This window comes from Alligator mississippiensis, chromosome 2 (genome assembly GCF_030867095.1).
Source record: "Alligator mississippiensis isolate rAllMis1 chromosome 2, rAllMis1, whole genome shotgun sequence".
Lineage (NCBI taxonomy): Eukaryota > Metazoa > Chordata > Crocodylia > Alligatoridae > Alligator > Alligator mississippiensis.
In genome coordinates this window covers 82,811,551-82,832,524 of record NC_081825.1, presented here as the reverse complement: position 1 = coordinate 82,832,524, position 20,974 = coordinate 82,811,551, and the positions used below count along the sequence as shown (strand labels likewise).

Below are 20,974 nucleotides of genomic sequence, written 5' to 3'. Positions count from 1 at the left end.
CCCAGGGCTGGGGCCAGAGCCACACCTGCTGCTTGCCTGCCCGACCTTTGCCCCTATGTTACTTTAAGGGAGAAGCTGCATCAGGGATGTCTCCAGGTGGGGAAAACAGCACATTATAGGCTAGTCATCATGCCAAAAAGAAGACCCATGTTGGTGGCTGGAGAGTCACCTGACAGGAAGGTGCAGGGCTTTGGAGGCACACAAGGCTAGTGCCTGGGAATAGGCAGGCAGTCTGGCCCAGCAGGCATCAGGGAGAGGAGCTCCTGTGCAGGACAGCTGCAGAGAGGGACTGATTGGCAAACAAGCTCTCCCTGAGAGATGCAAGTAGAGAGCTAAGAGGACTTAGAACTAAGAGGGAAATTATTGGCCTAATATAGGGATGTTTTTCTTTTTGTTATACAGCCAGTGGGGTTACATTTTGGTTCTAGTTTATACCAGAGAACTGGGTGTGGCTGGTAGGGGGCAGAAAGGAGCCACAGGGGTGCCAAAGGGGGACACTAGTTTTTGAGCACATGCAACCTGAGGCCAAGAAGGCCAGGCCCTGAACCAAAAGTGGGCAATGGGGGCAGCCCAAGGCCAAGAGGGCCAGAGCCTGAGCTCAGAGGGGGGCAAGGCAGGTAGCCAGGGGCTGTTGAGAGGCTGAGATTGAAAAGCCAGGCCAGAGCCAGTGGGCCTAGGCTACCAGTCTATAGCCAGAGTAGGCTAAGGTTAAGAAGGTCGAAGCCTATACAAGGGAGTAACTGGTAACTGAGTGACATCTGTGAGGGATGGGTGTGGCTGTAGGGGTAGGAGGCAGCCATGAATAGCCCTCAAGGCAACTGGTGCCCTGGGGCATGGACAAAGCCAGGAGGGCTTCACTTTGTGCTTGAGGAACAGGACTAAGATCAGCTGGGTCTGGGAGAGACCTGCTGGCCTAAGAATAGATAAGGGCTCACTCTGGGACCCTGGACTCTTTACAATCAAATAATTCCATCAAGGCATGGCGGGAGAGAGGAGAGGGAGGGTACCCAAGGAACTGGAGTGGGGCAGCAGCTGCATGGCCATCAGGGGGCATCATGGCTGCCCTGGGGCTCGGTTCTGTTACACCCACCCCTACACGGCCTCTGCCCTCCTGCCTGCCTATCCCCACTGTGCAGCCTCGGGCCCCCCACCTGGCCCTCCCCACTTACACTTCTTCTGGCACTGGCAGGCTCCGTCTCCACTCCGGCCTGGGGCATGGAGCATGGCCCCAGCCTGACCCAGTAGCAGCTATGCTGCTGACACTGCTCTTGAGCTGGGCTGGGAGCATGCTTCATGCTCCAGGCTGGAGCAGGGATGGAGCCTGCTGGCGCTGGAGCAAGGCTAATGGAAAGGGAACGGTGGGGGGAAGTACAGACAAGGGAGCAGGGGCTGCAGGAGGGAGGTGGGGGACAGAAAGCCAGAAGCTGTGGGGAGGGGACAGAGGCAGCAGAGGCAAGCTGCTTCACCATCCCTACCTCGGCCAGCTTCCCTCACTGCCTTGCCCCCTAATGCCTGCCTCCCTGCCACTGCTTTCCCCGCTGCAGGGCTGGTGGTGTGGGAGCAGCGAATTTAAGATGACCCTCCAATAATTAGATTCTATACATGGAAACATTTATAATTAAAAACATTTTCCCCCATGTATAGAATCTAATTACTGTGGGGGTGGGAGGGGGTTCTTTTAAATTCAGCCCCATCTTGGATTCAGGTAAGCAGGGTATTTGCTCTTACCTGTACAACACAGAAGAAAGGTTAGCAGGAACTATAAGGCTTTGTGAACCTTATTATTGAAGTTAGGTAGCGTTGTGGATGTTCTAGAGCAGCGGTCAGCAACTTTTTTGCAGCACATGCACGTCTGGGTGGATTGCAGGGGAGCGGCTTGAATTGCATTGCTCCAGACCCCTCCCCCGCTGTGCTCCTGGAGGTGCACGTGTAGCCACAGCTGCCACTGCCATGGAGTCTGGCCAGAGCTCTGGAGCCCAGTGCAGCTGCTTGCAGCCTCCTGGGCAGGTATTGCTAGCCACGGAGCCTGGGCTACTTGCAGCTGGGCTCACAGCCTCCTGGCCACCTGCTGCAAGCATCCTCGGCTATGTGGCTGGTGGCAGCTGCCCAGAGTCCAGGCCAGCTGTGGCATGCTAAGTGAAATGGCCTCAGTGAGCCATGCTCTAGCACACGTGCAAGGGGCTGCCAACCTTTTTGGCAGACATGACACAAATTAGACATGCACCCTCCCCAATTCCCTTTCTTGGCCTGATCTGTTGCCCAGTTTTCTGCTCCCAGCGCTGTGCTCCCTGCCAAATTTGCTGCTTTGTTTTTTGCTTCCTGCCATCTCCCTGATCTGTCATGTACCACACACGCCATGCCACTTTTGGCACCCATGTCACAGGTTGGCCACTCCTGCCTTGGAGGGTGGGATTAGGATTCAGAATAAACCTCGATAAACTGGAACAAGGCCAGGTATACACACACACGTGTGTGTGTGTGTGTGTGTGTGTGTGTGTGTGTGTGTGTGTGTGTATTTCTGTTTACACCAATCCCCTTTTCTAGTTTCAGCCATGAGCAGTGGGGGAAAACATTATTTGCGGGGGCTGAGCCCCACCTGACCCCCCTCCTCCCTTCCGCAGGGCTGTTGCGGGCCCGGCACATGCTGGTGCTGTATGTGGCGCTGGAGGAGCGGCTGCATGCTGAGCGATGCTGGGCACTGTGGAATGCAGCGCTGTGGGGCTGCTGCTGCTGTGAAAAGTTTGTGGGGACTAAGCACCGATAACCCCGGCCTTCCTCCACCTATGGTTTCAGCAGAACATTTTTATATAATGGACAGTCATAAAAAGCAAATGGGTTTCAGTGGAGCAGAATGCAGATGCCAGGAATTTTCTGTTGTACAGAAAGTTAAAAGTCCACTGGGAATTTGTAGGCTCATGAGTGTGAACCACCAAAAGAGAAAGTCTGTCTAGACCAGGGGTCATCAAGTGGCAGTGTCTGTGTGTAGCACACAGTAGCCTGGGGAGGGGACAGCCAGCACAGCAGAAGACAGGATAGAAAGCAGGAAGAGCAGCAGATGGGGAAAGAAGCACAGGCAGGGAGCAGAACCCAGAACAGCTGATTGGGCAGGGGAAGAGGGAGGATTGTAGTAGAGCTTGGGGAGAATGTGAGGCTAATTTGTGGAATGCCTGCCAAAAATGTCGGCCCTCACTGGGCTAGACCACTGCTGTCCACTTTTTGAGTGGCTGGGGGCTGCAGAGCCTCTGCCACACACCGCACAGGCCACACTATGGGGGCAGGCAGTGGGAGCTGGAGGAGGAAGGGAGAGCCCGGAGACTCTGGCAGCAGTGGCAGGAAGAGCAGTGGGGGAAGCAGTGCCCAGACCAGGAGCCTGGGGGCTGCAGTTTAACCCCACATGTGGGCTGCCAGTTGGACAACCCTGATCTAGACAGTAACAGTAACACAGTTCACTTACAACTGGCAGCAAATACCTGACTCTTCTTGATAAAGCAGTAGTCTCTCAAAAGGGACACAACGGTATCTTCTCACTCTATCTGGGAGATTCCATTACTTGGACCTTCACAATGTCTTTCCCCTCGGGCAGTGGCAGGATGATCTTACAGCAAAGACTAAATGCTTCCTTTTGAGCTTCTGGCATCTGGTTCTTTGACTAGCATCGTGGCTTGCAGCTTTCCCCTCTGTCCATACAGCTGCTTTCAACTGCCTTGGAATCCTTCTGAGCCTTCTCCTCTAGCGTCTCTGACATCAGTCGTGCCACCAGTCTGCTGCTCTCACCTTCACAAGAGAAGCACGGGATGTATCAGGGATAGTGCCCCAGCTGGTTGGAGCGATGGTGTAACAGCCAAGCCACATGGCTGACCAACTTTTTTTAGCCCTGTTGCACACCACCTGTGATAAGAACTCATGTGAGACTTGTTCTAGGGACTCCAAAAAAGAAGAGAAGGAACTGTGATATAATGTGGGTTTTATAATCAAGCCTTTAAAGCACCGAGGAAAAGCTAGGAATCACCATGGCAACTTCCCTATAGCATGCTTTTATACTTTTGAGTAGATGAATTCTTGAATAAGAAGATAATTAGTGAAAGTAACAATCTGATAGAAGTGGAATTAGAGCCTGGAAAGATTGGACTTGGCCTTGCCATGTAAAGCAAAGGCAAATAAATTAAAGTGCCTTTTCAAATGACTTGTTTGAAGATTTGGCAATAGACATAACTCCAGATCACCAAATACCGAAGTAGACATGGGTGTGCACTGGAACACTGTATTTTGTGCAGACAGAAGGAATCTAAAGTGTATGCTTTTGATTCATAGTACTAATTAATTTCTTGTGTCCAGAAATTGAGTTCAGTTGTGGTTACCTCCATATAAATAAAATAATAAAGCAGAAGTAGAATGAGTTCAGAAGCTTACTAGGATAAAGGCTAGAAGATTATTTATCTTGAAGAAGAAAAGAGTAGTGAGGATATGATAAAAATAATACAGAAAAAGACGAGCATTTCTGTTGTACCTTTTCTCACAATACACAACAAGAGGACCTTCAGTGGCATAGAAGACAGCATATTTAAGCAGGTGGGAGAAAATAATGTTTTATGTAGCAGCATTAAAAATGGACCCACCTGAAGGAATAGAAGGGGCTGCCTTGCAGAGGGACAGAGCGCAAAGAGACGGAGTTTGTCCCAGGAGGGACACTGTTTGCCCTGAGGGTGAGTGAAACTGTTTTGGAGGTAGCCCTCTTGGAAGTGGGAAGGGTGATGTAACCCTAGCAGGGGCTAGTAAAAGCCTGGAAGAGTCCCGGCCTGGGATTGGCCGAGAGGCTTGGTTAAAAGAGAGGAGCGGTTTTCCCAGGGAGAACAAAGGAGAGAGAGGGGTGAGAGAGGCTGGAGACCAGGAAAAGGATCTCCCCAGGGCTGTCCCTCTGAGAGCCCCTGGCAGCACCCTGCAGAAGTAGCAGCAGAGTGTGCTGCACTGTGTCTGTTCTCCCTCCCTTCCCCTGGGAGCCCTGCCGGGGCAGGACCAGGGAGGAGCTGCCTGTGAGGAGACTCCGAGCCTGGGAAGACCCTCCTGCAAGCCCCAGTGCGGCTGGGTGAGCACAGCAGGGGAGGGGATGCAGGACTAGGGGGAGACTGCTGGAGACTGCCCTGTTTTTTCCCCTGTGAGTGAGAAGGCCCCGGGGAGGGGCAGGCTCAGGGTGCTGGAGGGAACACTAGGCTAGAGGGGCAGGGACTGCTCCAGCCACCAGAAGCCCCAGGGTAGGCAGGGCCTGCATTTGCTGGGTGCTGTGAGACTGCTGTTACAACCTACAGCCCAGACACTGGTCCCTGCTGAGCCAGGGAAGGGAGGGAATGGGTCCGGGCAGGAGTCAGTTCTTGCAGGGACTGCAGGGGAGGAGCCACTGCCTGCTGCACAGAGACCCCTGGAGCTCATGGGAGGGACGCCAGCACCAGGGACTGCCCACAGATCCTGTGCCAGGAACACAGATGCAGGCAACAATAGTATGCCCCGCCAGGGGCTGGGCACACAGGGTCTTCAGTACAGTGTACAAGTTACACTGTAAATAAGCTCTTGATGGTTTATTAGTTGGAGTGTCGATGTATTTATTTATTGGTTCCTTATTTATTGTGGGTAATTTGTATACCTCCCCCTAGTGTAATGTGTATCCAAGAAGCATTAACCCTTAAGCCACCATCACCAAGTCATGCAATGTAACATTTGTTCAATTGCATTGGCTATATGTTACCTTGTAAATAATTAAATCCTGTAAATAGTTTTAATGGTCTGCAAGGTTTTTTGATTGTAAGGGGTGCTCAGGGACCTTGCAGCAGCTACCCAGGGAGCTAGACAGGGCCACTGGCTACCGGGTACCCCAGGATCCCACTATTCAGGTGAAGGTATGGGTAGTGTCACGCCCAGGGTTACATTTATATAACACACTGTTAGCATGTGAAATTCATTGCCACGAGGCAATGTGAGGCCAGGAATGGGACAGGATTCAAAGAGTACTTGGATATTTATGTGGATAATGAGACCTTTCTGTTAAATTAGTAACAAGACACTTATAAGTGGATACACCTCTACCCTATGTTTGCACAGTCCTCCGAAGCAAAAAGTACTGTCCTTTGTCAAACATTATATTGTAGAATAAATAGCCTGCAATGTGTTCGTTAGTCTCAAATTCTTCACGTAAGAAAAGTATACAAAATAGTATAGTGGGAGCTATAGCCTAATTTTGTCTGCTTTGAAGGCACCCTACTAAGCATGCAAAAACCTGTCAACCTGTTTTACAAGGTGGTAAGCAATGAATAAATGATGAAAGACCGGAAGATAGAGAATTCAGGAATAGACACTGGCTCTGAGGAGGTAACAGAAAAACTAACTGTGGCAAAAATCAAGTCTAGTTAATAATGAAACCATTCCAAAACGGTTCGTTACAGATCTATCCAATCCTGCGGAAACACGGACTGGTTAGTTTTCTTTAACCTTTGTTTCAAGATTCAGCTGCATGTCAATAAGTTACCATAATAAGACACCATGTATTAAGACACAAAATCTGATAGACGTATATAGATCGTTAAAAAAAAGAGTGTGATACAGTATAATGTCATTCACTCAGTTTCAGGAGCACTTGATTTGAGCAGTAAATAAAGTTAAAAAGAAAATTCACAGCCACTAAAGAAAAATACTGCTTTGCAATTAGGTTTTTCATTTTAAGGCCAGCATGAAAAATCCCATGGCTACCACTCTTGTAGTGCCCTGAACATGAAAGGCTTGTAAGGATACTAGCCCCAAGGAGACACTAAGTGAAATTGGGCAGTTTTGAGGTTTCCTTTCCCATTTGTAAAACTGAAGGAATTTGTAAATATATTTTTCCAGCGGACAGAGCAACTTAAGTAACTCAGCAAAAAATAAAACTTATGAAAAGGTGAATAAAAACAGAGCAATATTGTAGCTGCTGAGTTAAAACAGCAGCATTCTGATGGACATATTCTGTTAGTGTACTGGAGTTACAAGATACAGCAATATCTGCTGTGAAATCGGTAGCAAAGAAACTTTCTAAGGTTAGAAATTGACATCCAGCTAGTTATCAGGTATGTAGTCTTTGTAGTGCTTTTACTATATAAGAGTATAAATACTATATACTGTATAGATAGCTCTGGTACATAAATCATCTGGCTTTATTAACAACTGCATTTGTTCAGAGGTTATGCAATCACCACTTCATAATTTGGTACACAAACAGCTGTATCATTTTATTAAATAGTTGCTTAACTCCTTACAAGTATACCCTTGGCTACAGCTTGTAGCACATCTGCTTCTTTGGTGCAGCAGTAAACAGATGGATCAGAGACTTTGGGTGGAAACAGATGTCGCCTTTCATTGCCTTTGTGCCACCACAAACATTATTGTGGCAGCACAGAGGTTAAGCAAACAGCTGTCCATGCCCCTTGCCACATCACAACACAAATTTGTGGCCACAAAGATAGTATTCATTTGTGCTGCTATTTAGCACAGGAGATCCTGGGCAATGTAGAGCTACCTGCACTCTCCAGCTACTCTAGGCAGGTACTCAGGAGTCAAGGGGGGCTTATTCCTGTAGACCCTGGGAATTTCCATGAAAGATAAGGCCCCTGAAACCCTAGGGCTAGGGACAGAAATTACACACAAACCGGTATAAGTGATCGGAAACCGGTTCAAATCTGTAACACACCAGAAGTTCAGGGCACATAAACCACTTTCAAAATGGCCAAAATTGGTTTTAAATAAACCTGGATGGAGGTAGTAGCAGACTTAACTGATTTAAGTTAAATTAGTTTGTTGAACTTCTGTGCCAGATCCCCTCCAGATTCAAGTGAACTCAGTCCTTCAGCATCCTAGGATGCTTTGCGCCTTCCTCACAAATCCCCTCTCACAGGGTGGGCAGGCTAGCCTTGGTCCAAGCTGTCTGCTCCAGCAGAGCAGAGAGGGATGCTAGAGCACCCCCTGGCTTCTGACCTGGGCTATTGCAGGCATGTGACTGCATTCTGGAATCAAAAGTGAATGTCTGTTCACTTGCTGTTCAATCTACAGAGTTTAGATTAACCTGCAAAGATGGAATCAATTCAGCCTTGGACTTTTTGGCTGTCTGTACTTAGCCTAGAAGTGCCTACCTGACTTTCCCTTCTTAGAGACACACCCCAGGGATGTCCCAGCACAGCTGACCAGCTTCATTTGCTGACATCTGTTTCTACCCCTAACTTCCTTTTATTGCTGATAGTAGTAACAGAGAGGAGGGATGTAGAAGCTCTCCATCCTGTCCAAATACCATTTCTATGAGTTGCTTCATGCCAGGTGACACTGTGTAATTCTCATTTTCTTAATGTCCTTTCTCCCTTTTATTTTTATTTGTGACTGCAAAATCACACTTGGGTGGCTTGCAGGTGGCTGCAAAATCCTGCTAGTTCTATAAATAATGGAAGACACTTGGTGTATGAGTAAAAGACTATGCAAGAGAAAAAGGCAAAAGGCAATGCAGACACAGGCAAGTACATCATCTTCTCTTTCCCTATTCAATGACCTTTCTGGAAAGGTCATCTTTGCTTATGGTGGATCTGGTTAATTTTTCCTAGATGATGGGGAGAAAAAAAAAAACCTTTGCTTTTTATACTTTCTAAAAATAGTCTGTAGATACTATATGTTACACACATTTGAAGGGATCAAATTACAATTATAACCTAAGTTTAGTTTTAAAAGACTTTTTAGGACTCATAATTTAATACAGACTATCTGCTTGGTGTTATATGAAAAATTGGAAATGTTTAGTATTTTCAATGTACTCAATGTAGTATTAATTAAGAAACAGAATTTTAACAGAAGGACTCCTTTCAGTAACAGAAGCATAATGAATTTGTATATAACAACTCCCACCAGATTATTTGGTGACTTTAGGCAGCTACAGTGATTATATAAAAATTTGTAAGGATTAATTTACAAGATGCAAGTTGTTACCAGCTGTTATTGAATCTCTTTGGATGTGTTTACATGTGCAATTAATGCGACTGAATATACTTTGCTTCAATTTGCGCTGAAGCAAACTAATCCTAGCAGAACCGTCCACACATGCATTTAAGTGCAGTAATTTACTGTACTGCTGGATACCACTTTTATCTGATGGGACTATTTGGCAGAGCAGCAAAGTAGTGTACTGTTCCCTAATTGCCATGCACATGTAGATGGTGATGTTATAGTGCACAGCAAATTAGTCTGCTGTGCTGTAGTCTTGTGTAGATGTGTCCTTTCTGTGCTTATTCGCCTCCGGGAGATGGTGTGAAGAGATTAAGTACGGTCATTGTGATTATGACCACTTTAGAATTCTCAGAGGTGGTTTTCAAGGAGTAATTTAGCAGTCATTTAGGTGAGTTAATGATGGCAATTTAAAGTTTAAATTTCTTCACTTATTAGTAAAGAGCTTTTTGGTAATTCTTTGTAGTCTCCCATACCATGAGGCAACCCAAAGTAGATCTCTGCCTTGAAGTGGAGACAAATTGAAGTGAAGTGGGGCCTGGTCCAGGTGTTGGGCTTCGTTTCCATGCCTCTACCACACTGGAGATCTAATCGTATTTAAATTTGAAAGACTAGATTTTCCAATTGTCTTTTCACTGTTTTATGTTCTTTTTATCTTTCATGTTTTGCCCTTTTCACTGCTATGATAATAACAATGCAACTCTTGCACATTTGTATATAGTCAATACAGTGGAGTCGCATCTTACGCGCATTTAACTTGTGCGAATTCAACTATATGTGGGGGGGAGGGGGGACTTGGGTTTGCATGCGGCGCTGCCGCTTACCTGGAGGCCCATTATGGCAGTGATGGCCACTGCCTCCAAAACCTCCCCCTGTTGCCATGGAGCCGTGCCCGGAGCTGTGTGGCCGGCCACCGGGCGGCAGCGTGGTGGTGGCTGGGTGGCACGTAGCCACCCCCACCACCACCCTGCGCTGTGCCACTGCCACCGGCTGCACAGCACTAAGCACAGCGCCGTGTTCAAAAATCAAGCCCCGCCCCCTCCCACCCCCTGCATAGTCGCCGATTTTCACCTTACACGATTTTCACCTTATGCGCCGATTTCAAAACCTAACCCCCGTGTAAGATGCGATTCTGCTGTTAGTTTCTTACTCTCTCACACAGCAGCCATGAGGCTGTAAGTGCTGTAGGTGAAACTAAAAAATAGGTTTATATTTTATAATAAAATTGTAATGAAAACAGTCGCATAATCATATCCAAACTATAATTAAACAACTGAATACAAACAAAGAGACTAAGGTTCTGACTTTCTTATGCCATAAGAGGACTTAGAGCAGGTCTACTCAAAATAAGCTTGAACCGGTTTAGCTATTTCGATGCATGATCTGATTTTCACAATAATACCGCCCAAAGCCATTTTACCTGAAATCTGTTTGTTAGATCTTGCCAACAGACAGAATTTATGCCATTAATACCATTTTAAGTATGCAGCTTTGAAACTATAGTTAAAGCAGTACAGCCTGTTAGTGTGGATGTATTTACACCATACCATATGCTATATACAGCTTATCTAGTCATATAACTTATCCTGTTACAGCATGGTATGCATCAGGAAAGCATTGCCAGTATGGCTATATGCTGACAACAGATGAGCAAAGTGTTTCTGGGAAGGTCAAAACTATATTGTCCTAGCTGCACTTCGTACTTGTATGGAAAATCATTTTTTGTGAACGAACCAACAGATACTGTTTTGCTGGTGCAACTGTGTCTACATTAAAGGCTTCTTCTGGCAGAACTATTTCAGAGAAATGTAATTAGCAGTATTAGTCTGAAGTCGAGTAGAAGGCAGGGTAGATTTGCATCTCATAGGCTAACCAAAGCATGTGTGTGGTGGGGGCAGGGTATAATTGCATACACACATACTATATAAAATATAGAATGAACTCTTGTGAACTGAAGCTCACTTCATCAGTTTACAAAAGCTTGTGCTTCATATCCCTAACATACACATCCCTTCTACCAGAAGTCAGTGGTGTGGCCCTGACATGGAATAAGCTATGCTAGTATAAAGCACATTATAACCACGTAATCTTGTGCTTTAATTATTTTTGTTAAAAAAAAACATAATATCTCTAACCAACATATTTAAATGGCTACAAAGCCTGTGTGTAAACCAAACCTTAAGGCTTTTCTGCATCTGGAGTTGTTTTGAACAAGGCGTTAATTGGAAGCACTTATTCTAGAGTAAAACATGCACACATGGAATTATTTAGGAAGAGCTCCATATGCAAGCATGTCCTCGTTGACAGCAGCTACTTATATTCTGAGATACAGAGTGTCCACATACCACCCTTCACCAAATAAATAAGTCTGAAGTCACACGTTCTATTACCTTGGTACATGGTTGCAAGTCAACCAACCCTCAGCCAAAATAAATGACTCCTGATAGGGAAAGAAGCTTAATTTGTATCCTCTCAGTTCAGTCTTTCTGTTCAATGCACATTGTGGTGCTTTACAACTTGGATATGATTGATTTAATTAAATCACAGTATGATGACCGGGGAGAAGTAATCATATCCCCATTGTTTTGGTAATGGCATTTCTAGAATGCCCTTATAATTTCTTATCCACATATATTATCCTAGCTAATGCAGGATTTTTCAGTTTCAAAGAACTAAATTAAATTAGTATTTCACCCAAAGGTGTCTGCATGATGCACATGCACGCTTATGTACAAAGTCACATATTGGCTCTAAGTTTTAAATGTTTTTTGTCCCAGCAACAAAGAATCCCATAGAATAGTTAGAACCAGATCTCACACACCAGACTTTTAATGTCATAGTAATGTTCCATGTGATCTGCTCTGATCCCACCAACTAGGAAAAACATCTTAAAGATGTGGAACAGGGATTCTTACTATTACAATGCAATCCCAAAACTGTAGCTACTCAAATCACCAAACCAGATTCAGACCACCCTCCGACTTGCTACAATACCAACCCTGAGACACAGACAATGGAATTCCTCTGGTTGTCACCTACAGCCCCCAGCTTGAACACATCATTAATAACTTAGTCATCCTTTTCAAGGAGGGGTTGTCTCTTAAAGTATCCTGACTTAGAGACAGCCCCTCAACCCAAGTGCCATCTCTCAAATCTAAGTCCCATCCTCACTGAGGTACCAGCTCTTGCAATAGACCCAAATGCCTGCTGTGCCCCATCACCATAGACCACATCATCACTGGACTGAATAACAAGGAGTGTAATATTCAAGGTTAATTCACCTGCAACTCTACCAGGCTAAGTACAGACAGTCAAAAAGCCTGCAGATGAATCGATTCAGTCTTTGCAGATGAGTCTAAACTGCAGGGATTAAACTGAGAAGCAAGTGAACAGACATTCACTTTTAATGCAAGAAGTGCAGCCACATGCCTGCAGTGGCTTAGGCCAGAAGCTGGGGGGTGCTACAGCTTGCCTCCCAGCCTGCCAGCCACTGCCAAGGGGAAGAGACTGAAGCTCCCAGGCTATTCTCCCCTCCCTGCTTGAGTAGAAGAGGCATGCCCAGGCCCCAGCCCTGGTGCTGAGGCCTGGAGGAGGGGTGCTTTAAACCTACTGTGGCCCACGTGAGACCCCAGCCCAGGTCTGGCTGGGCGGGGTCGGGGGACAACACCTGCCAGACTTCTGTCTCCCACACTGCTCCCCGCTCAAGGCTGAGGAGGAAGTGGGTGGGGAAACAGGCGGTGGCATTGAATTCATAAAAGCTTGAAGAAGAATAATGCTTTCTCTGAAGCACACAAAGAACAACAAAAATCTTCGCCTAAGCTAAGTTATGGTGCAGTAAAACACAGTGAGAGCACATACACCTTAGTTTAACTTAAAATGAAATGTAAGAAACCAAAAAGACAAGAGAAAGTCTGCATAAGTCTCATGTAATTCTGAAGGCAGTGTCGCCTTAAGCCAGGTATTAGAATCATAGAATAGAATCACAGAATCATAGGGCTGGAAGGGACCCCAAAGGATCATAGGGTCCAGCCCCCTGCATGAGCAGGAAAGACATCTGGGGTAAGATGACCCCAGCCAGGTGACCATCCAGTCTTCTCTTGAAGACCTGTAGGGAAGATGATTGCACTACCTCTCGGGGGAGCTTGTTCCATAGTCTGGAAACCATAGTTGTAGAAACGTTTTTCCTAATGTTCAGCCTGAAACTATCTTCCAGGAGCTTGTGGCTGTTGTTTCTAATTTTCCCCCAAGTTGCCCTGGTGAACAATTGTTCACCGAGCCCCCTAATGTACGCCTCTGATATAGCGGTGAGCCACAATTAGGTCCCCTCTCAGTCTTCTCTTTAGGCTGAGGAGTCCGAGATCCCTCAGCCTCTCCTCATATGGCTTGCTATGTGAGTCCCTGATCATGCGGTTAGCCTTTCTCTGGACCCTCTCAAACTTTAGCATGTCCTTGTTGAAGTGTGGCGCCAAGAACTGGATGCAATACTCCAGCTGCAGCCGCATCAATGTTGAGTAAAGTGGGAGAATCACTTCTTTAGATTTACTGGAGATGCATCGATTGATGCATGCCAGAGTTTTATTGGCCCTAGCAGCTACTGTGTCACATTGCTGGCTCATATTCATGCTGGGATCTATCGTTACCCCCAGATCCCTTTCATTTGTAGTGCTGGTCAGGTTAGCAATGCCCAGCCGTTAGGTATGCTGGGGTTTTTTCCTTCCCAGATGTAGCACTTTACATTTCTCTACGTTGAACCTCATCTGATTATGTTCTGCCCAACATGCCAGCCTGTCTAGGTCTGTTTGTATCTGCAGCCTATCTGCGGGTGTGTGCACACAACCCCATATCTTGGTGTCGTTCGTGAACTTGGCCAATGGACTTTTCATCCCCTCATCCAGGTCGTTGATGAAGATATTGAATGGCACTGGGCTAAGTACCGAGCCCTGGGGTATGCCACTGCCCACATCTCACCAGGACCACAACAATCCATTAATTTGGACTCTCTGTGTCCTACCCCACAACCAGTTTCGCACCCACTTGACGGTCCCACAGATGAGCCCGCTATCCTCCAGTTTTCTGATCAGTACCTCGTGGGATACCAGGTCAAAGGCTTTCTGGAAGTCGAGGTATATGATGTCAATTGCTTTTCTCTTGTCCAGGTGACAAGTCACCTGATCATAGAAAGAAATGAGGTTAGTTAGACAAGACCTGCCCACGACAAAGCCATGCTGGCTATCATTCAGTATCATACCTTCTGCAGGTTTGTCACATATAGCCTCTTTGATGAATGTTTCTAATATTTTCCCTGGAATACAAGTTAAGCAAAATGGCCTGTAGTTCCCTGGGTCTTCACGCTTCCCCTTCTCAAAGATGGGCACAACACTGGCCCTCTTCCAGTCCTCTGGGATTTCTCCAGAGGCCCATGATTTTTGAAAGACCTTTGCCAGGGGCTCTGCGATTACTTCAGCCAATGCTTGCAGCACTCTTGGGTGGAGTTCATCTGGTCCCGCTGATTTATATACGTCTAATTTCTTTGTTTGATCATACACCAGTTCTATGGCAACGGTGGGAACAATGTCAATCCCGCCCTGCTCGTTCTGTGCCCTACCTGGCGTGTTGTTCCCCTTGGTCTTGTGAAAGACCGAGGCAAAGTAATCATTTAGGAGTTACATTTTTTCCTGAGCGGTAGTGACCAGGTATCCTGAGACACCGAGCAGCAGCCCCACACTCCCATTAGTTTTCCTTTTACTTCCTATGTGGCTAAAGAAGGACTTCTTGTTGTCCTTGATTCTTGTAGCTTTAGTTCGGTTTCTGCCTTAGCTTGCCTAATCTGTTTTCTACAAGTGCGGGCCATTGTTAAGTAGTCTTCCTTAGAGGCTGTCCCAAGCTTCCATTATTTGTACACCTCTTTCTTTTTCTGTAGGAGGGCTGCAACTTCCCTGCTTAGCCAATAGGGTTTTTTGACCCTTCTGCTACTTTTTCTCCTAAGGGAATGGATTCAGCAAGTCCTTCTTGGGGAATCAGCAGGTGGCTTTAGGTGTTGGAGTGGAGATCCCACAGGCCTTATCTCTACCTGGGTTTTTATAGGCACACTTGCCCCCCTTCTTCCCCTGGGTGCCTTGACATTAGTATGCTTGTCACCTATAGTACCTTCGGCAGCACTCTCATGCAGTCAGTGTCTTTTGTCTCTGCTTAGGTATTCCAGTCTCCTACCTTTTACAGGTTCTACTTTATAATGTAAATATACTTCTCTACTTCCTTTGGTCACACCAGTCCAAGCAGTCTGGGACCCTCTCCTGTTGGCCAGCACACTGAGCTGGGGAAGGGGGGATTAAAGCCCCGCCCAGACCCCAGCTGGGGTTAGCCTGGGGGGGCCCATTGCCTCCCCAGACCTGCCTCCACCCTCACCACTCCAGCAGGGAAAAGTCTGGCAGGGGCTGCCCCCCTCCCACCAGGCAGACCCAGCTATGGTCCCCAGCTAGTTTCCCACTCCCAGCTCCTTGTCAGCCAGCCCTCACTGCTCCAACTAGGGAGTAGAGGGGCAGGGCCAACCCTGCTGTCTGGAGTAGATAGCACAACCCAGCCCAGGGCTGCATAGCATCCTGGGAAGCTGTGGGACTGTGGTTTAACTTAAACTAAGAAGGGGTCTGGGACAGAAACGTCATAAACCAGTTTGACCTAAATCATTTAAGTCTGATACTACATTCAACCAGGTTTATCTTAAATCAGTTTCAGCCTCTTAAAAACTGGTTTATGTGCACTGGACTTTTGTTCTGTTACAGGGTTAAACCAGTTTCTGATCACTAAAACCAGTTTATGTGCAACTTCTGTTCCTGGCCCCAATGTCATATATACCATCACCTGTTTACAGTGCCCCTCTGCTGTCTACACTGAGTGATCTCTTTGTGCATGAAGGAATGAACACTGATCTGACATCAGCTGCAGAAAAACAGAGGTTTCTGGCAGAACACTTTAACCTCCCTGGATACGCCAGTGCTGATCTCAGGATTCCTGTTCTCAGGCAACAGAATTCTAAAAACTAGTCTGAACAGGAAATTGTAGAACAAGAAATCATCCATAGACTGGATTGTGTTAAGCATGGGTTAAACAGGGGCTATGGATTCTTATCCCATTACCTGGATTAGTTTGTGACCCCTTTTTCCCCCATAGGTGCTCTTGTTATTTGCTGCCCTCTTCTCCCCTCCTCTCTTCCCACCTTTTGTGTTCAAATCACTCACCTCACTTCATCAGATGCTGTGAGAGGACAAGCATACAGTGTATAAAATAAGATGGGAGTTCACAAAAGCTTGTGCTATCTCATTTAGTTAAAACATTGCTAATACTCCCTGGGCATAAGACTCCAGATTCTATGATGTATGGCCTCACCAGCAATAGAAATGCAAATGGCTCTGATCCCATTTACTTTGCTTCCCTGCGCTCTTAACCTTGCAGGAGATGACACGTTTGTTGGAAACATCTGAAAGTCATTTTGTCTTCTTGTGAAAATGGGATCAAGCTATGTATGAAGTGTTTCTTTTCCTTAACCATTATACAGCCATGTCTGTTAGCAGTGCTATAGAACACATGGGGAATATGGTAGAAACAACTTGGTACTGAGAGCATATTTCAATTTTGTTGGACAGTTAATGTACAGTATTTTATTAATGTACAGTATTTTAGGCAGTTTCCTAAACACAACAATTATTGCAGTATAGACAGGAGCTGTCACAAACTGTTGAATTGGGGAAGATAGCTGAAACTGTGCAATCTAAATTTTTCTGTGTTCATAAGTATGAAGTGCATATCAGCTGCTTGCACGAATTACAGTTATTAATTTAATTGTGTTTAAAAAACACCCAATTTAAACTGCAAACTCTTCAGGACAGGAAATCTGTCTCTTTGACAAACACCACACACCTCTATGATGCTATATAAGTACTATAATAGTTACTGTCCAGGGGAAGATTCCCCTCCACTCTTGCTTCTAAGTTTGCTATTTGGAAGTGCTTAACTGAAACTTGTTTTCTTAGAGTTGTTTAAAGTTATGAATATTCATTGTAATTTACAGTACTGTAGTACTGTATTTTTTTTAATTAAAAAAGTAGAGAAAAAGCCACAGGTTTTCTGTTCAGTAAAATGGTGTTTGTATCCAGTAGTTTAAGCTAGAAGGCTTACATGGTAAAGAAAGGGATTTTTACTATCCCTGGCACAAACACAACCACAATGCTTTTTGCTGCCTGTAAACAAATAAACCAAACAAAAGATGCATACCCTGCCAACAGGATTTCCACTGAAACTAGTCAAAATACAGCAAAGATCTAATTGACCCTATTGCAACCAAATAAACTGTTAAAAATGTGTATATTTAAACAAGTATAAATGCTATATGTTACTTGCACATAGCAGTTCACAGTAGAACAGTTAATGTATTTCAGTTTTACAGCAGAGATATATACTGGAGGAGATGCTACTAGTAGCATTTAGGAAGGAAAACAACAGCAGGCAGGATGTCTATCAGGAGATAAAATCAATTAGAAAAAGCTGCAACTTATAGACTGTCAAAGACACTAATGTTGTCTGATAGTTCAAAACTTTAGTTCCTAGGCAAAAAGCCTGGGCAGCGCAACCAAAGAAGTAAATATGCAACTGCTCAGTGTCATTGTTTGTTCTTTACAATAGATCATCTGATATTATAGTGCTTGTATTGTATTGCTGAGAAACATTATATGATGGCATTATGTAAGACCGGTTGGACATTTTTTAGATTGTATGACTGTTGTTCTTGCAGGGCACTAACAAAATACAGATACCTCACGAGTGTATTCCACTGAGCAAAAATTTTAAAATGAATGCAGAATACTACTTTCAATTAAACCAGTACAATTTGAAAACTTTCCTGTAAGGTTTGCTTTATCCTACTTAAAGGACTACATACTTTTTCTTTTCCAGAGAGGGACAATTAATATGGAACAGATTTACTATCTATCACCCGGCCAAAAATGAAAAGGTCTAAGTGAAACAGGGAACACAACAGTTCAAGATCCCAGAGAAAAAGACTTACAGTTTACTGAGAAGCACCAGAACCAATCCTTGGGTTTCTAAGCTGAATCACACACTATTGTAAAAACTGGCATTTAGAATTGTTATTGTTAGGATTATTTATTCATCTTTCCAACTATGTTCTTGCACCTTTTTCTGAACCATCTGGTAATGGCTAGTCAGATGGGATACAGGCCTATTTGGACCACTGATCTAAGCATCAATTCCTGTGTGTGTGAAAAAAGGCTTAATAAAACAATGCAAGTCCTAGGTATACCCCACACACCAGGCTGGAGGATCTCACATTCTGCTGCAGTTCACGATTTGGTTGCCTGGAATCAGCAGTGCTGCAGATTAGAAATAGCAACAGGCTGTACTGCTGCAGATCCTTATCCAGAGCAGTGAATAGAGCACTAGAGAAAAAGGCAAAAAACTGAGGTCAACTCTCATCAAGCCCAGCCCATAAACCAGGGTGCTATGAAGAGCAAGTGACACCCAGAGAGGTGTGACTACTGACATAGTTAATGTGACATAGGCAAAAGCAATGTTGCAAGGATGAGGAAGAGAAATGAAAACATTTCCTCAAATGATCAGCAACCATAACAGCCGTCTCATCCAAAAGGGATGAGGAAGCCCCTTTCCTGCAGTCTAATCTTAGGAAAGAGATGGCAACTTACTGTGCTGCAGCCTGCCACCAGGTCAGGAATGGACAGCAACCACCAAAGCACCTTGAGGAGCAAATCCCCAGCACAGTACACGGCGATTTACCATGGCTAGGTCATATGTGGCTCGGACCTGAGAAGTCTGCCTTCTGCAAAACCTGGTAGCACCTGCACAGCTTGCCATGCCCATGGGGTCTGAACTGAATGGAGGCAAATTGTAAAACACCCCTCCCACCCCGCAAACTAATTTCCTTGGGTGGCAGCTGTAGGATCTCTTCCACAAACCGCTGCAGAGAAGGCAGGTGAAGGACCCCACCACCTCTGATCTTGAGGCTTCCTAGGCCTCCCGGAGCTAGGAGTCAGGCTCCCCCTCCTGGCACAGCTGGGTCGGGGCTCCCCTCTCGCCTGGCGTATCACCAGCAGCAGGCTGGAGCCCAAGAGAAGAGCAGACAGCCGGTCAAGCTCTCTGCTCCCGGCCCCTCAGTCCTACGTGCTTCCCCGGGGTTCCCGGACAGCAGTTTACTGTAATTCCCCCCACCCCGGTGCTGAGGACACGCTCTGCAGGCACGGAAAAGTTGCAGGAATAAATCCAGTCTCCAGCTGCATGCCGATCCCTCCCCCCGCCGGGAGCAAAGCCTCTTCTGCTCCTTTCTCCGCTGTCACTAATGCGGGTCCCCCCGAGATCCGGAGCTATCTACCCGTATGGCTCCGCCGGAGGTTGCCGCGCAGTCTTTCGCCTTCATCGGCACAGAGAAGGCAGAAGAAACTGAAGCGAAGCCCTGGAAAATGCTTACAAGAGAGAGGTGGCTCCGCTGCGGCTGTTGCCGTCCTCCTCAGTCAGTGCTCTCCCCGTAGCACACGCGCGGGCCAGCCGCAGGCGATCTCAGCTGCGTTCGATGGTGGAACGCTCAGCTGTCAAGACGTTTGATCGTGGAACGTTGAGGTACAGCAACGTTCCAAGAGCCGCTGCCGAAGACCGCCGCACCGGCTCGCTCTCACTCAGCTGAACAGCCGCCGGAGCACTCCAGACTTCAGCATGCAAAAGTAGGTCACAGCTGCACTGAGCATGCTCGACCTAGAGCCAGGCTGCTGTGAAAACGCGTTGAGTTGCCCGGCTTCTTCTCTTCCACCTTCCTAGTGAAGGTCACAGAACAGAGTATCAAGCGATTAGGGGATCGCATCTTCCGGGGGGAGGCATAATGTAATAGGTTGTGCCTCCAGCAAAAGGCGATGCCAGCGGATTATTACTTGGTTTGAGAGAAGAGCGTTAACAACACTGCTTTCCTGCTTCATGTGATTGACAGAAGTCAGACAATATCATCCTAATGAATCTTTCACACCTTCTCATTCCCTTAAAAAAATAGCTGTGTTTCAAAAAGTCTAAAACTTGAGTGCTTCACAAATTGTCTCTATATTTTGGGACAAAAGGAGGAATTTGAGTCAGGATGTAAATAAGCACCACTGAAGGTTTAGCATCTTAAGGTCTGTTTGAAGGTGACAACATCTGATCCACCTTGTGAAAATGAATCTTCTTTATAGATAATGTCTTTTTCTTATCTGGAATAATTTACTCCATTTTAACTCCTTTTTGAATTACAGAACAATACAGTTTAGGCATTGCAAATTGGAATCATGACACTGCGTCTGTCCTCAATTATATTGTCAGGCTAAAGAGCGCTGCAGCAATGGTGTAGTGCAAAATGATGGGGCTGAGAAAGAAAAGTTCTGAATATTATTTCCAGTTGCCTGTCAAGGCTCTGTTAATGTTGGGCGAAATCCACAAAGTGACCGAGACACCTAATTGTCTCTTTAGATACCTGAAATCCAGCCTTTTTGTGCCACTGAGATCTTTCAAATCCAGTAGAGATGCTGTCTAAATACAATAGTTATATACATTTCTGGTGCTGGTAACTTCCCCACATCCAGCAGTCTGATGTTTAGGGCAGTCACCTGAAAGGTGGGAAACACACTTTAAATCCCCTTTCTATTTGGAGTAGGACTAGAAATCTCTCAGGTGAGTGCTGGTAGGATATTGTGGTCTCCCTGTTGTTAGAGTTGTTTCACTTTGTACAAAAGAATAAATTAGTCTCTGGCGCAAGAACTAGAAACCAGATCTCTCAGATGAAGGCCCAAATCACTAAGCTATAAGGTCATCCCTATACTTTCCCTGGTGCAGAGTGTTTTTTATACAAAGGAAAAGATCTTTAATAGCAGTCTGAGAGAGTCCAGGCTGCTGGATAGCCTGATGATTTTGATGCTCTTGTTAGAAGCTGAGAGAT

At 45.8% G+C, this 20,974-nt stretch overlaps 1 protein-coding gene across 1 annotated transcript in view; it reads right to left on the bottom strand.

The window, feature by feature from the left end:
- MFAP3L (microfibril associated protein 3 like) overlaps positions 1 to 20,134 on the bottom strand; it is a 48,949-nt gene extending 28,815 nt beyond the window's left edge. The window contains exon 1 of the mRNA XM_019481393.2: positions 19,490 to 20,134. The gene's annotated coding sequence lies outside the window, so the exon portion shown is untranslated. The remainder of the gene's footprint in view (positions 1 to 19,489) is intronic.
- Positions 20,135 to 20,974: the final 840 nt, after the last annotated feature.